This window comes from Rhipicephalus microplus, chromosome 9 (assembly GCF_043290135.1).
Source record: "Rhipicephalus microplus isolate Deutch F79 chromosome 9, USDA_Rmic, whole genome shotgun sequence".
Taxonomy (NCBI): Eukaryota; Metazoa; Arthropoda; class Arachnida; order Ixodida; family Ixodidae; genus Rhipicephalus; species Rhipicephalus microplus.
This window is the reverse complement of record NC_134708.1, coordinates 20,845,450-20,858,091: the sequence shown is the minus strand read 5'-3', so window position 1 is coordinate 20,858,091 and position 12,642 is coordinate 20,845,450.

The window sequence follows — 12,642 nt, the reverse complement described above, 5'->3', positions numbered from 1 at the left end:
GCGCATTCCATCCCTCTTATCCGTGTCGAACGTTTCAAAAGCTCCCAGCCACCAAGGTGACGTTGAGGGAAGGGACCTGATGTTTTGAAGGAACCTAACAAATCTAAACCCACCCGATGAAACGGCTCGGCTGAGACTTCAATAAGATGAAGGTGACCGGCAGGGAGAGACGTAAGCTTTTTCGGACGCTGGCACAGGTCACACGCTGCAACGTAGCGGCGAACGGAACGATATAGGACCTTCCAGAACACCCGTCGGCGGACGCGGTCTTAGGTTCTGGAGACACCTAAATGTCCAGAAGTTGGGGCGTTGTGAAGTTCTTGCAAGATGTTCTTGCGCAGATGACGCGGGACGACGAGCAAAAGTTCCGTGCCATCGGGCTGTAATTTGCGGCGGTACAAAACGTTGTCTTGAAGAAAAAACAGACTCAGTGAAGGGTCTTTATGACCGGATTGAAGACGTTCAATCAACGATAGCAGCGATATATATCAGCGTTGTTCGTCGGCTATGTGAAGAAAATATGTTATGGCTAGGATGTTGGCATCAGCTTCCAACTCTGAGGAGTTGGGTGGATCAACAGGGTGTCGAGATAAGCAGTCGGCATCGCTGTGAAGCTTTCCAGACTTGTACACTACAGAGAACTTGTACTTCTGCAATCGCAATGCCCATCACCCGAGTCTTCCTGTACGATCCTGAAGGGTTGACAGCCAGCACAGCGCATGGTGGTCTGTGATGACTGCAAACGTGCGTCCACATAGGTACGGACGAAATTGTGCGATAGCCCAGATTAGAGCCATGCACTCTCGCTCAGTAACTGAATAGTTCCTTTCCGACTGCGAAAGTAGGCGGCTGGCGTGTGCTATGACACGGTTTGTGCCGTTCTGCATTTGTGCGAGTATTGCCCCTATGTCATGGCCACTTGCGTCGGTGCAAAGCTCCGTTCCAGCGGCTGGGCAAAAATGAGCCAACACAGGTGGTGATGTGAGCGCAGAAATCAACGACGAAAAGGAATGTTTTTGGTCTTCACGCCAGGGAAAAACCACGTTCTCTTTTTTAGAAGATCCGGGAGGGGCCGAGCAATTTCCGTGAAGTTGCTGAGAAAACGGTGGAAATATGAACAGAATCCCAAAAAGCTGCGGACATCTTGCGTGGAACGTGAAACCGGGAACTAGCGCACAGCGCGGACTTTATCAGGGTCGGGTCGTACACCAGCGTCAACAAGGTTGCCAAGTAGCTTTATCTGACGGCGTCCAGAGGTGCGGTTATACGCGTTAAGCTGGAGGCCAGCACAGCGAAAAGCGTCAAGAATGGCTGACAGACGTGGAAGATGGCCTTCAAAGGTTGGCGAGAAAACGACGACATCGTCTAGATAGCACAGGCACGTAGACCATTTAAAACCGCGAAGGAGGGAGTCCATCATGCGTTCAAAAGTTGCTGGCGCATTGAACAACCCAAAAGACATGACTTCAAATTGATAAAGCCCGTCCGGTGTTATGAATGCCGTCTTCTCGCGGTCGTCGACTGAAATTTGCATATATCCAGATCGTAGGTCCAGGGAAGAGAAATACTTGGCACCTTGAAGGCAGTCAAACGCATCATCAATTCGAGGTATGGGATAGACATCCTTATTGGTCATTCGATTGAGGTGGCGATAGTCGACGCAGAACCACCAGGTGTTGTCCTTCTTTTTAACAAGCACAACAGGTGATGTCCAACGACTAATTGAAGGCTCTATGACGTCTTTGTTGAGCATTTTCTCTACCTCCTTCTGAATTATTTGGCGCTCTGAAGGAGACACACGATACGGACGCTTATGAAGGAGACTGGCGTCGCCAGTGTCGATACTGTGGGCTACGATGCTCGTGCGGCCCAAGAAACGGTCGTCGATATCAAAGATGACGAGGTAACAAAATAGAATACCACGGAGCGCTTCAACTTGGGACGGCGACAGGTTGTTTGATATTATTTTGTCAAGGAAAGCTCCATTCTGTGCGGCTGCGACAAGTTCGGCTACGGTCTTGATGTCAAGAGTGAGAGATGAAATTGTAGATTGCTCCAGAGTGGAGAGTTCTGCTAAGGCAATAAGCTTGAGGAATGACCTGGGTCGACACGGAGAAGCTGAAAACAGGGAAAAGCGTCTTGTTGTCCCTAATCATCACTATAGCATGAGTAAGTATGATGTTCCGGGAAAGGGTCAGGTCAATGAGTGGAGCTGCCAAGTAGTCGCCATCAGGAACAGCTGGAAACGGCGACATAGCAAGGTACACAGCGGCCTGGGGCGGTAATCGTAGACACTCCACAGACCGTAGCCGTGTGCGAGCTGCAGGAGGGACATCAGAGTACAAAAGCAGCTCTAGCTGTAAAGTGCCGGTTGAGCAATCGATGAGGGCTGAATGCGCGGTGAAGAAGTCAATGCCGGGAATCACGTCGTGTAGGCAAGCGTCTAGAACAGCGGAGAGGACTGAAGTATGAAGGCTGGCAACAGTGACGCAGGCAGTGCACATACCAAGAACTGATGTTCGGCTGCCGTCGGCTACTCGCACAGTCGAAGACATGGCAGGGCTAAGAACTTTTTTCAGGCGGAATCGAAGACGTGAACTCATAACCAATATGTGGGCACCAGTGTCTATAAGAGCTGTAACGGTCAGGCCATCGATAAAAACACCAAGTAAATTTCGTCTGGAATTAGTGGTCGGTAGAGGTTTTCCCGTCCTAGTTGTTGATGCAGCGCCACCTCCAGGAGCTGCATCTGTTAAATTCCCGAGAACTGCCCAGAATGCGCCAGTGATGGGGAGCAACGGCGTTGATAGGAGCGCGACTCGCGACCCTGGGCGCGACGGCGAGCGGCTGAACCAGGTTCTCTGGGCGGCGACATCGGCGTAGGATGGTTCGGAGCGTAGCGTAGGATGGCTAGGTGGGAGGTCCTGAAGGTGGTCATCGGCAAAACGAGATGACGAATACTGCCCACAATCCTGTCGGTGGTCGTCTAGAAAACGTGGCTGGAAAGACCATCTGTTGCGGCAGTGGCGGGAAATGTGGCCAACACGATGGCAAGAGAGGCATATCGGTCGATCATCTTCTGTGCGCCACTCAGATGGATTTCGGTATCGCGATGAGAGCCGCAGGACCGACGCGGCAGCAGCAACAAGTGGGGCGGCGTGGTAGTGAGAGTTATGAGCGTTAAGATTCGTGGGCTGCGGTGTGTGGCTGGAGTTTTGGGGAACTAGGACGCCCATGTTGGCGAACTCTTGTCGCACAACAGCCTGAATAAGAGATATTGGGGCTAAGTTGTCACGCTCAGGGGGTTGATAAGCCGAAGGAGCCATGGCTTCCAGCTACTGGCATGCAATTCTTGTAATGTTGGGAGGATTCACGAATGGACGTGGTGCCACAGGATCCTCGCAGGAAGAAGTTGCAGCGGTGTTCTGGAGTCGGGAAAAGCATTGAGTGCTTCTCCTGCTTTTGGCTTGTTCGAACCACCGACATTCACTGACAACTGGGTCAATGGTGGTACAGTTTTTGCAGATCAGGATGTTGAAGGCATCGTCAGCTATGCCCGTCAACACACTGCTGACCTTGTCTAGTTCGGTCATGTCTTTGTAGGCCTTCCGACACAAGGCGAGCACGTCTTGGATATGTGTCACGTACGACTCGGCGGAAGATTGAACTCGTGATGCGAGTTCTGGCCTGGCTGCCATTTGTCGAGCGACTGACCGGCCGAACAAGTCGCGGAGCTTCTGCTTGCACACGTCCCAACTCGTCAGGTCTTCTTCGTGCGTCTCGTGCCAGGCACGTGCAGCAGTTCGCAGGTAAAAGATGATGTTGGCCAGCATAAGAGTCTCATCCCACCTGTATTGCTTGCTGACGCGCTCGTATAAGGCGAGCCACTCGTCAACGTCAGTTGTGTCGGTGGCACAAAATGTACCTGGATCGAGAAGATGGGAAAGGATCACAGGTGACGGAGCATGCGTAGACTGAACGGACGGCGCACTGCCTTCGGGCATCGTGGCTGGACGAAGCTGACGTCCGCTACTGAGATCCGGAGTCGGAATGTTACCCAGCACTTCCACCAAAAATATGTAACTGGGAGTATTTAATAAGTTAACGCCAGTTGGACTAGCACTGCACACAGTGTGCAAGGATGCAGGACAACAGGGCAGTCGAGACACAGCCCCACAACAACATCGTCGTCTTCATTCCTTCTGCGTCATTTCTGCACCCGTGCCTGAGGTACCATTCTATACCCGTGACAATATAATTCCCAAGGACATATACGCACAACGCCATCTATTCAGGGGCGTGGCCAGGGGGTGGCACACCGGACACGTGCCCCTCTCCCTTATATTTTTTGACATGGTATAGAAGCCACAAATGACAATTTTAAGGTTGTGCCCCTCCCAAAATCAAGGTGCCCCCCCTCCGAAAAAATTTCTGGCTACGCGCCTATTTCTATTAGTCAACTCATAAACTATAGGTGGCTACATACTGCTGCTGCTACTACTATTACTACTACTACTACTACTACTACTACTACTACTACTACTACTACTACTACTACTACTACTACTACTACTACTACTACTACTACTACTACGATTGCAGAGGAGGGAACGACCCACGGCCTAAGGAGCTTCGCCCCTAAAAACACCCCGTTAGCAAACTAGAGCAAACACAAGTCATCAAAAACCTGGGGAGCTGCGAAGCACTTGGGGACGGGTGTTTCAGCTCCTGACACGAAAGCTGTGGAGCAGCGATGCGCGCCGTGTCATCAGAAAGATTTCTTTGATTATCCACTTGGTGCGCAAAGCCTGCAACCGCAGGGAAAGGCCATTTCCGCTCCACTGCATGCCGTCGTTGAAAAAATACGTAGGAATGCAGCTAACACTAAGGTGGTGATGCTTCATCACATGCCCGGTTTTAGATCCCTACGGCGTGTAGAAAAGGGTGTTTCAACTGCACCGACGTCGTCGGCTATTGGTCGGGCTAACTGTTGCTTACGTCATTTTTAAAGGACCGGGGGTGGTCAGTGGGATGTACCCAATGTGGCGCATGTTCGTTATTGGGGTGCACCGCGAATGTATGACACACACCAAGACGACCAGAGAGATGCGACATGCCGAGCCCCTAACGTACTTTGCACCTACTTCCATAAGGCCATTTATTTATTTATTTATTTATTTATTTATTTATTTATTTATTTATTTATTTATTTATTTATTTATTTATTTATTTATTTATTTATTTATGTTACCATCAATCGCCGAAGCATTACAGAAGGGAGTGAGTTACAACACATACAAATTCAAAACAAAGAAAACATGTCATATTACACAAGAGACAGTCAAACAACTTTAATTTCGTACCGAGAGGCCAGGCAGTGGGCCAATTAAGTAGGTCCCCTCCCAGCCGTCGGCCAGTCCCATGTCGGAACAGAGAGGCCATGCCTCTCAGCACGTTCACGGGGCGTCTGGACAGACTGAAGCTGGACGTCCTGTCCGGAGTCTTCCATTGGCGTCGTCCAATACACTCCTCGGTTAAAGTCCTGTAACGCAGGGCACTTCCAGAGCATGCGACTCGGAGAACGATATTCACCACAATCCGGGCAAAGTGGATTGACTTCCGGATTAAGCACGCTCATAAAGCCTTCGGAGGGGTAGGTAGACCCCGTGTGGAGCATGCGAAGCGTGCTTGCTTGTGATCTATGGAGCTTATAATGAGGAAAGGGAAATGTCTGCCGCTTTCTTCTGTAACGAGACGTCATCTCGTGAAAGGTAACGAGAGGATCACTGTGGGCGAGCCCTCCCGAACTCACTCGAGGGCCCAGCCCGTCGCGGCATGTGAAACCTCGCGTGCGGTTGTGGGCCTATCTCGTTTGGGCTCGGGTGACGTATTGCACAATACACAAAACTAAACAAATTAAAATTTACTCTATGAAACGCAACAAAACTGAAACGTGAATAGAAGAAAAAAACAAAAAACGCGGTACCAGCGGCAAAACAGTATTAGCGGCAAAATGTGAACGTAAAAAAAATGTCGCAAAAAGCAAAAAAAAAAAGGAAGGAAAGAAATTTAACGCTTGCATCTCAACACATGTCGAAGGAAAGCTGTAGGAACGGGGAATACATCAGGCGACTACGGAAAGCTATCACGAAGCAGGTCAGCCAATAACGAATGACAGAAAATGGAGTGATCAGAAAGAAAAACGATGTCACCCTGGAGCTGGTTCTGTAATTAGTATGAATTGAGGAGTAAGAAAATGTGTAAGCGTTACAAAAATGTACCTTTAACCTTGTGGCTGTGATAATCCGAGGTTATATTATTTCTCTGCCTTTATTTGCTTTGTTTGTGTCCTTTTGCTCTTCCTGCTTGGGCCCCTGTTTGGGCCTGCAGTATTTTATAAATAAAAATAATAATAAAAAATAAATGGGAAGCGCAATGAGCTGAACACGTAGTGATGTATCATGGTATACCTCCTGAAAAAGGCGAAGACAAAAATATTCGCGACGTAGTGATAAAGCTATAGTGAAGGCTGTCGAAACAGCAAAGCGCTCTCTTGCAAACACACGATCCCACTCGAGACGAGCGGCTTCTTCCTAGAGCGTACGAGGTCTCGTCCGCCTTTCTCACATTAGGCAAGTGCACGGCGCCCATATGGCCCTCGCTCATTTACTTATACCTCGTCTCGAGGGAGCTTCTAGGTTTTATATCAGTGCACAGCGCATGGCATTGCCATTCGTTACCGCCTCTGCTGCCAATGTCACCTACAAATAAAGTAATATCGATTCGCAGGCTATACCGAGGCAGTTGCTTAGTCTATAGACTAGGCAACTGCCTGGGTATAGACTCAGTATATGGGAGCATTATGGAAAACGCCGCAACGACAAACCTCTCATTCAAATTATTATTCATTTATCTATTTTTATTTATTTTATTTATTTTATTTTCACCAAAACAGATACAATGGCGAAAAATGGGGAGACGGCAAAAAAGCTGCAGTTATTGCCACTTGACTAAGCACCGTCCACCCTACGTCAGCAATGGCAGGGTAAAAAAGAAATACAATAAAATGAAAAAAAAACAAATACTATAAAGCAAGTAACGATACAAGCAAAAGGCAAAGTAAAAGACAGGCCAAGGTATACGAACAAAAAGGAATATTTCATAAACACATGAGCACAGTGATTCGCAGAGTATGTATCATCGCTTTCGTACATAAGAAAGGTACACAATGAGGTTACACAAAAGAAATAAAAAAGTAAAGGTAGACCAAAAATTATGCAAAGCAACACAGAGTGACCTATGTAAACAATACAAATCTACAAGAATAGTGTTTGCACATCTATATTGTTTAATTTGTCAATTTTTATGTTTTGCTGCTCATATGAGCATAGTAGGTAGCATGTGGCTAAGCCTTTGGGTGCCATAATTGGTGCGAGATAGCGGAATTTTCCACGGGGGTTTATATCGATGGAAGTAAATGGTTTGAGTATGTTTAAGATTTCCAAGTGTCAGAAATGCGTCGTGTTTCCCTCTGTTTGCGCTAATATAGGATTTTAACAACCTGAATTTGTATATGTCATTTACCTTAACAATTTAACAAAGAGGTGTCCTGTGTGTTCAAGGTATGGTATGTTTTCTATTGCCCTGATCGCTCTTTTCTGAAGTATTTTTAGCCTATTCAAATTTGTTGACGTAATGTTTGTCCATACTAAGGCGCAGCAGTTCAAAGGGGCATGGAAAAGAGCCTGATATAAGAGTCGTTTTACAGTAACGGGCAAAAGACGTCGACAACGATTTAAAGTGCCAACCACGCGTCTCAACTTTAAACTAATATGGTCTGTATGCTCATTCCAGGACATATGTTCATTAAGAACTACTCCAAGCGTCTTAATTGATTTGGTCACTGCAATTTCGTAGAGCCTTAGGGTAACATAATTTGGTACATGCAGGGATATGCCGAGAGCTCGGTAAAGGACACATTTTGTTTTTGATTCATTTAACATTAAATTGTTCTTGGTAGACCAATCACGAAGCTTATAACATGTGCTGGCCGCTAAAGCTTCGAGAGTACTAAAATCTTTTCCAGTAAAAAATAATGTGCAGCCATCAGCATATATTATGAAGTTACAATATTCACCAATTTTGACTATATCACTTGTGTTGTATAAAAACAATACAGGCCCCCAGAATACTACCTTTTGGTACCCCAGTTTTAATTTGTTGTGCGATTTGAAGCCATTTATTTCAACATACTGAGACCGCGCACTCAGATATGACTTCATAAGTATGAGTGGTATTCCCCTAAACCCATAGCATTCTAATTTATTTAGTAACAGTTCATGAGATACACGATCAAAGGATTTACTAAAGTCCGAATACAACGCAAGTGTCCGAAGTCTCTTTTCGATATTGCAAAGTATGATTTCTTTTTGTGCTAATAAGGCACTTTCTGTTGAAAGTTTCTTTCTCAACCCATATTGGCATTCGGTTATTAGATAGTGCTTTCTCGAGAAACTGTAAATTCCACCGTTTATTATTTTTTCAAGGTATTTCGAGAAAACTGGTAGTATGGATATTGGGAGACAATTGCTTAAGTTGTTTTTATCTCCGGACCTATATATTGCAGTAACTTTCGATAGTTGCATGTTGGTTGGGAAAATACCTGTTGATAACACTAAGTTGTACATATGTGCTAGCACTTCCGCTATGAGGTCTAATACGTACTTCATTGGTCGCATTTGTATGCCGTCAGGATCACAGCTCCGACTATTTTTTATTTTACAAACTAGCGTAATTACTTCAGATGTGGAAGTCGGTTTAAGAAAAAGTGTGTTTGACAAGTGAGTAATGTCAGTTGTTGTTTGCGCGCTCTGGCTGGCATTTCCTATTTTCACAAAGAAGTCATTAAATTTTTCAGCAAGGTCGATGCCGTTTAATATCCTTCCATCAATTTCAAGATTATCTGTTTTCACAGCAGGGGCTCCTCTGTTCAATACTTCATTTACCTTTTTCCCCATGGTATTACGTTGCTCTGGACGTTCCAGCTGAAAAATACGACTGTAGTAGTCTCTTTTCGTCCTTTATTTTTTTTATTAAACCAATTTCTAAGAGCCTTGTATTCAACCCATAAGTCCGCATTACGTGTTTTGACGAACTGCTGGTAAAGTTTATTTTTATGGTTTATCTGACCCTTAAGGTAGTTTGTTATCCATTGCTTCCGCGATTTCCTTGACCTGTGATGTGCCTTGAGAGGAAATGATTTGAAGTAAAGTTCCTTGAATGTTGCAATAAAGTTGTTATATGAGTTGTTTGCATCTTCATCAGCCATTATATTATTCCAATGTGTCTGCATGATGCGGCACCTAAAGTGCTCCAATGTATTTGGTGTTATTGAGCGGTACATGATTTTTTCCGGTTTTACATAAACCAAATTTGTATGCATTTTTAGGAAAATGATTATGGGCAAGTGATCACTTATGTCATAACTAATCACCCTTGAAATTGTTTCTTCTGCCATAGGATTTGTAACAAACATGTCTAGCAATGACACTGTGAATTAAGTAATACGCGTAGGTATAGTAATGACATTTCTAAATGAGTTGCACTCAAGCACGAATAAAAATTCAGTACTGGTGACAGTTCTTCGAGACATCTATGTTGAAATCGCCACCTACGGTAAGCATATAATCCATGACACCTGCTTGTGTTAAAAGACCATCAATAAATGTTAGGAAATCAGCCGTAGAACCACCAGGAGGGCCATAGACAACAGCAAGTACATTTGTGTCCTTCTTTAGACATATAGATTCGTAGTTTTTTTGTGATAAGACTATGTTCTTCGATTACTTCACAAGACTCAAGTGTTGTTAGAATGGCAACGCCTCCCCCTCTGCTCTCCATGCGATTTAAAAAGAAGTGATTGTACCCTGGTAGCATGAAATGTTCTGACTCATCAGTATACCACGTAACTTAGAAGTACTTGTTGTTGGACTAGTTGGTTCGTAATACTGAGGGGTAATTATAGACGCCTAAAGCACCACAGGAAGAAATAATCACAGAGAATGGTGGTGCTTAGGCGTCTGTGGTGCTTTAGGCGTCTAGAATTACCCCTCAGTATACCACGTTTCTGTGAACATTAAAAGGTGAAAGTTTGTGCCACACGATTCCAACAGCGAGGTGACATCATCCCTTTTTTGGTTGAAGTGATCGGGCGTTTGAATGCATCACTTTGAACAGACTACGGGCGTTTTTTTTTTTTTCTAGATTTCACAATGCGCTGAAAGTCCACAGCGGGGATATAACTAGCCGACAACAAGGCAAAAAGAGCCATCACCCAATACTTCAAAGGCTTCACTTGTTAAGTGGCGCCATGTTTTTCAAGATCACTTTTTCCACAGATTACCACGATAGGTGACGTCTCCGTGCGACTGGCAAAAATGTTTCCGTTTCTTATCCAAACAAACTTCCAACCATGTTCACGCTTACGTGAAATTGCCATGCCAAGTAGTCTCTTCATTTCCAGACACAAGTGCTCATTGACATAGATGGAAGCGTCACTTTGCAAGCCTATAGTAGCGTTCGTTATCTTCTTTTTTCGAGCGAGAACCCTGTCACGCTTTTCGCGGCGTTGGAATTTAACAATGATGTTTGGTTTTTCTTTACCTTTACTCGGCACCCGGTGACACACATCGACATCACAGGCTGATATGGCTTCTCCGATAGCCTGTCCACCTTTTATCAAAAGCTGTGCAATGTTCTCATCGGCTGCCTTTACAATTCCCTTGATTTCAATGTTTCGATTTCGCGACTATCGCTCAGATTTCAGCATGTTCGTTTCGCAGGTTGCAAGACCCTTTTCTGGAGTGATGATCCTGAGTTTGAGAGCGCCATCTTCTTTCTTGATTTGTTTGTTCTCGTTCGGAACAAAGTCATGTCGGCGATTCACATAATCGAGACCGTTGCTAACATGACTTAAGTTGGATTTTATTTCCTCAACTTCCACGCGCATCTTGCGCTCGTCTGTGGGCATTTTTCGTTCAAAATCCTCTTTCGTGCTTTTTCTTTCAGTTCTCATTTCCTCTTTAAAATCTTGCAATAGTTTGGCGATTTCTTTTGACATGATAAGTACAGAGACTCACAGCAAACACAAAGCAAAATAAATCACAGGGCAGCAGCGACAGCGGCTAGAAATATTGCAAAACCTATCATAGATCAATGCAAGAACCTGTGCACAAACCTGGAAAAAGCAGTAGATGCTTGTAATGCATATTATGTATAGTAGGAACCGGCCGCGCATAGTGGGATTTAGGCGATTTTTGTGACGCATACTCATTAACAGACCATGATGACGACAAGACACGCCCACAAGCGGAGACTCAAAGGTTAGTTGCTTCGTTCCTAAGAAATCGACATGTTAGCCACTCGTGTCCCTGGCTGAGCGCGTTTGTGACATACCTCGTTTATATGTTTGCTTGTTATTTTGTTTTTTACTGGAGTACGAAAATGACTATCACGTCACCGAAAACCAGACAGCCTGCATTTACCCAGTCCTCCCCTGCGGCGTCTCTCATAATCATATAGCGGTTACGAAACGTACAAACCCCACATATTAATATTTTAAGAAATCAGCAGATTTCACGCACATACCTGGGATTGGACGTTATGCGAAGCATGCAGAGGGAAGGTGACCATGTTGCAACCTTTTTAATGAGCGACATGTCATGAAATGACGACACAAATGTTGCACGCACAGACATATGTTGAAGAGTTGCAGATGTTTATATAACCAGTTGTTTGCACTTGCGCAACGATGCCAACTGGAACGTGCGTATTAGCAACACCAGAAGTTGATAAGAAGCTTTGATGCTCGCGAGGATGCTGGCCCTGCACACTGCTACGTAAATCGACTCCGGCGCGTGGTAACCAACCACAATTGACGTTAACCCGACGTGAGGGCTGTATCAAAGGAGTACACATGTAACGTTTATAAAATTTGGTAGGCAGAACTGCAACCCCTATTGACGTTTTACGAAGATTAGCTTCTATTTTAAAAGTAGTTCCGAGACCTGGCGTAGCTGGATGGTAAAATGCTTCATTGCCACGCAGAACGCTTAGGTTCGATTCCAGCTGGGACCCTGACATCTATTCTTTGCATTCGTTGGGCCGACGTTACCGATGTCGGGTATTTTTTAACGTTAAAATTACCCATGTGGGTCCTAGTCGTTCTTGGGTAGGTATTAAGTGTCAACCACCTGTGGCACATACCCGCTTCCTGGGACACATACCTGCCCGTGGGTATGTGCCACTGTCTGGTAGGAAGTGTTTGACGATGTACGCGACGGGATTGTGACATTTTTTATGTCTTGACCAGCACGTCATATTCGTCAAACCTTCTTACCTTCCTATGCTAATTTTGGTTCACGCCCAGTTAAGGAGGTGACCACGAGAGCACCTAAACGTAAGCAGACAGACAGACAGACAGACACACACACACACACACACACACGCACACAGACAGACACACACACACACGCACACAGACAGACACAGACACACGCACACAGACACAGACAGACACAGACAGACACACACGCACACAGACAGACACAGACACACACACAGACACACACAGACACACACAGA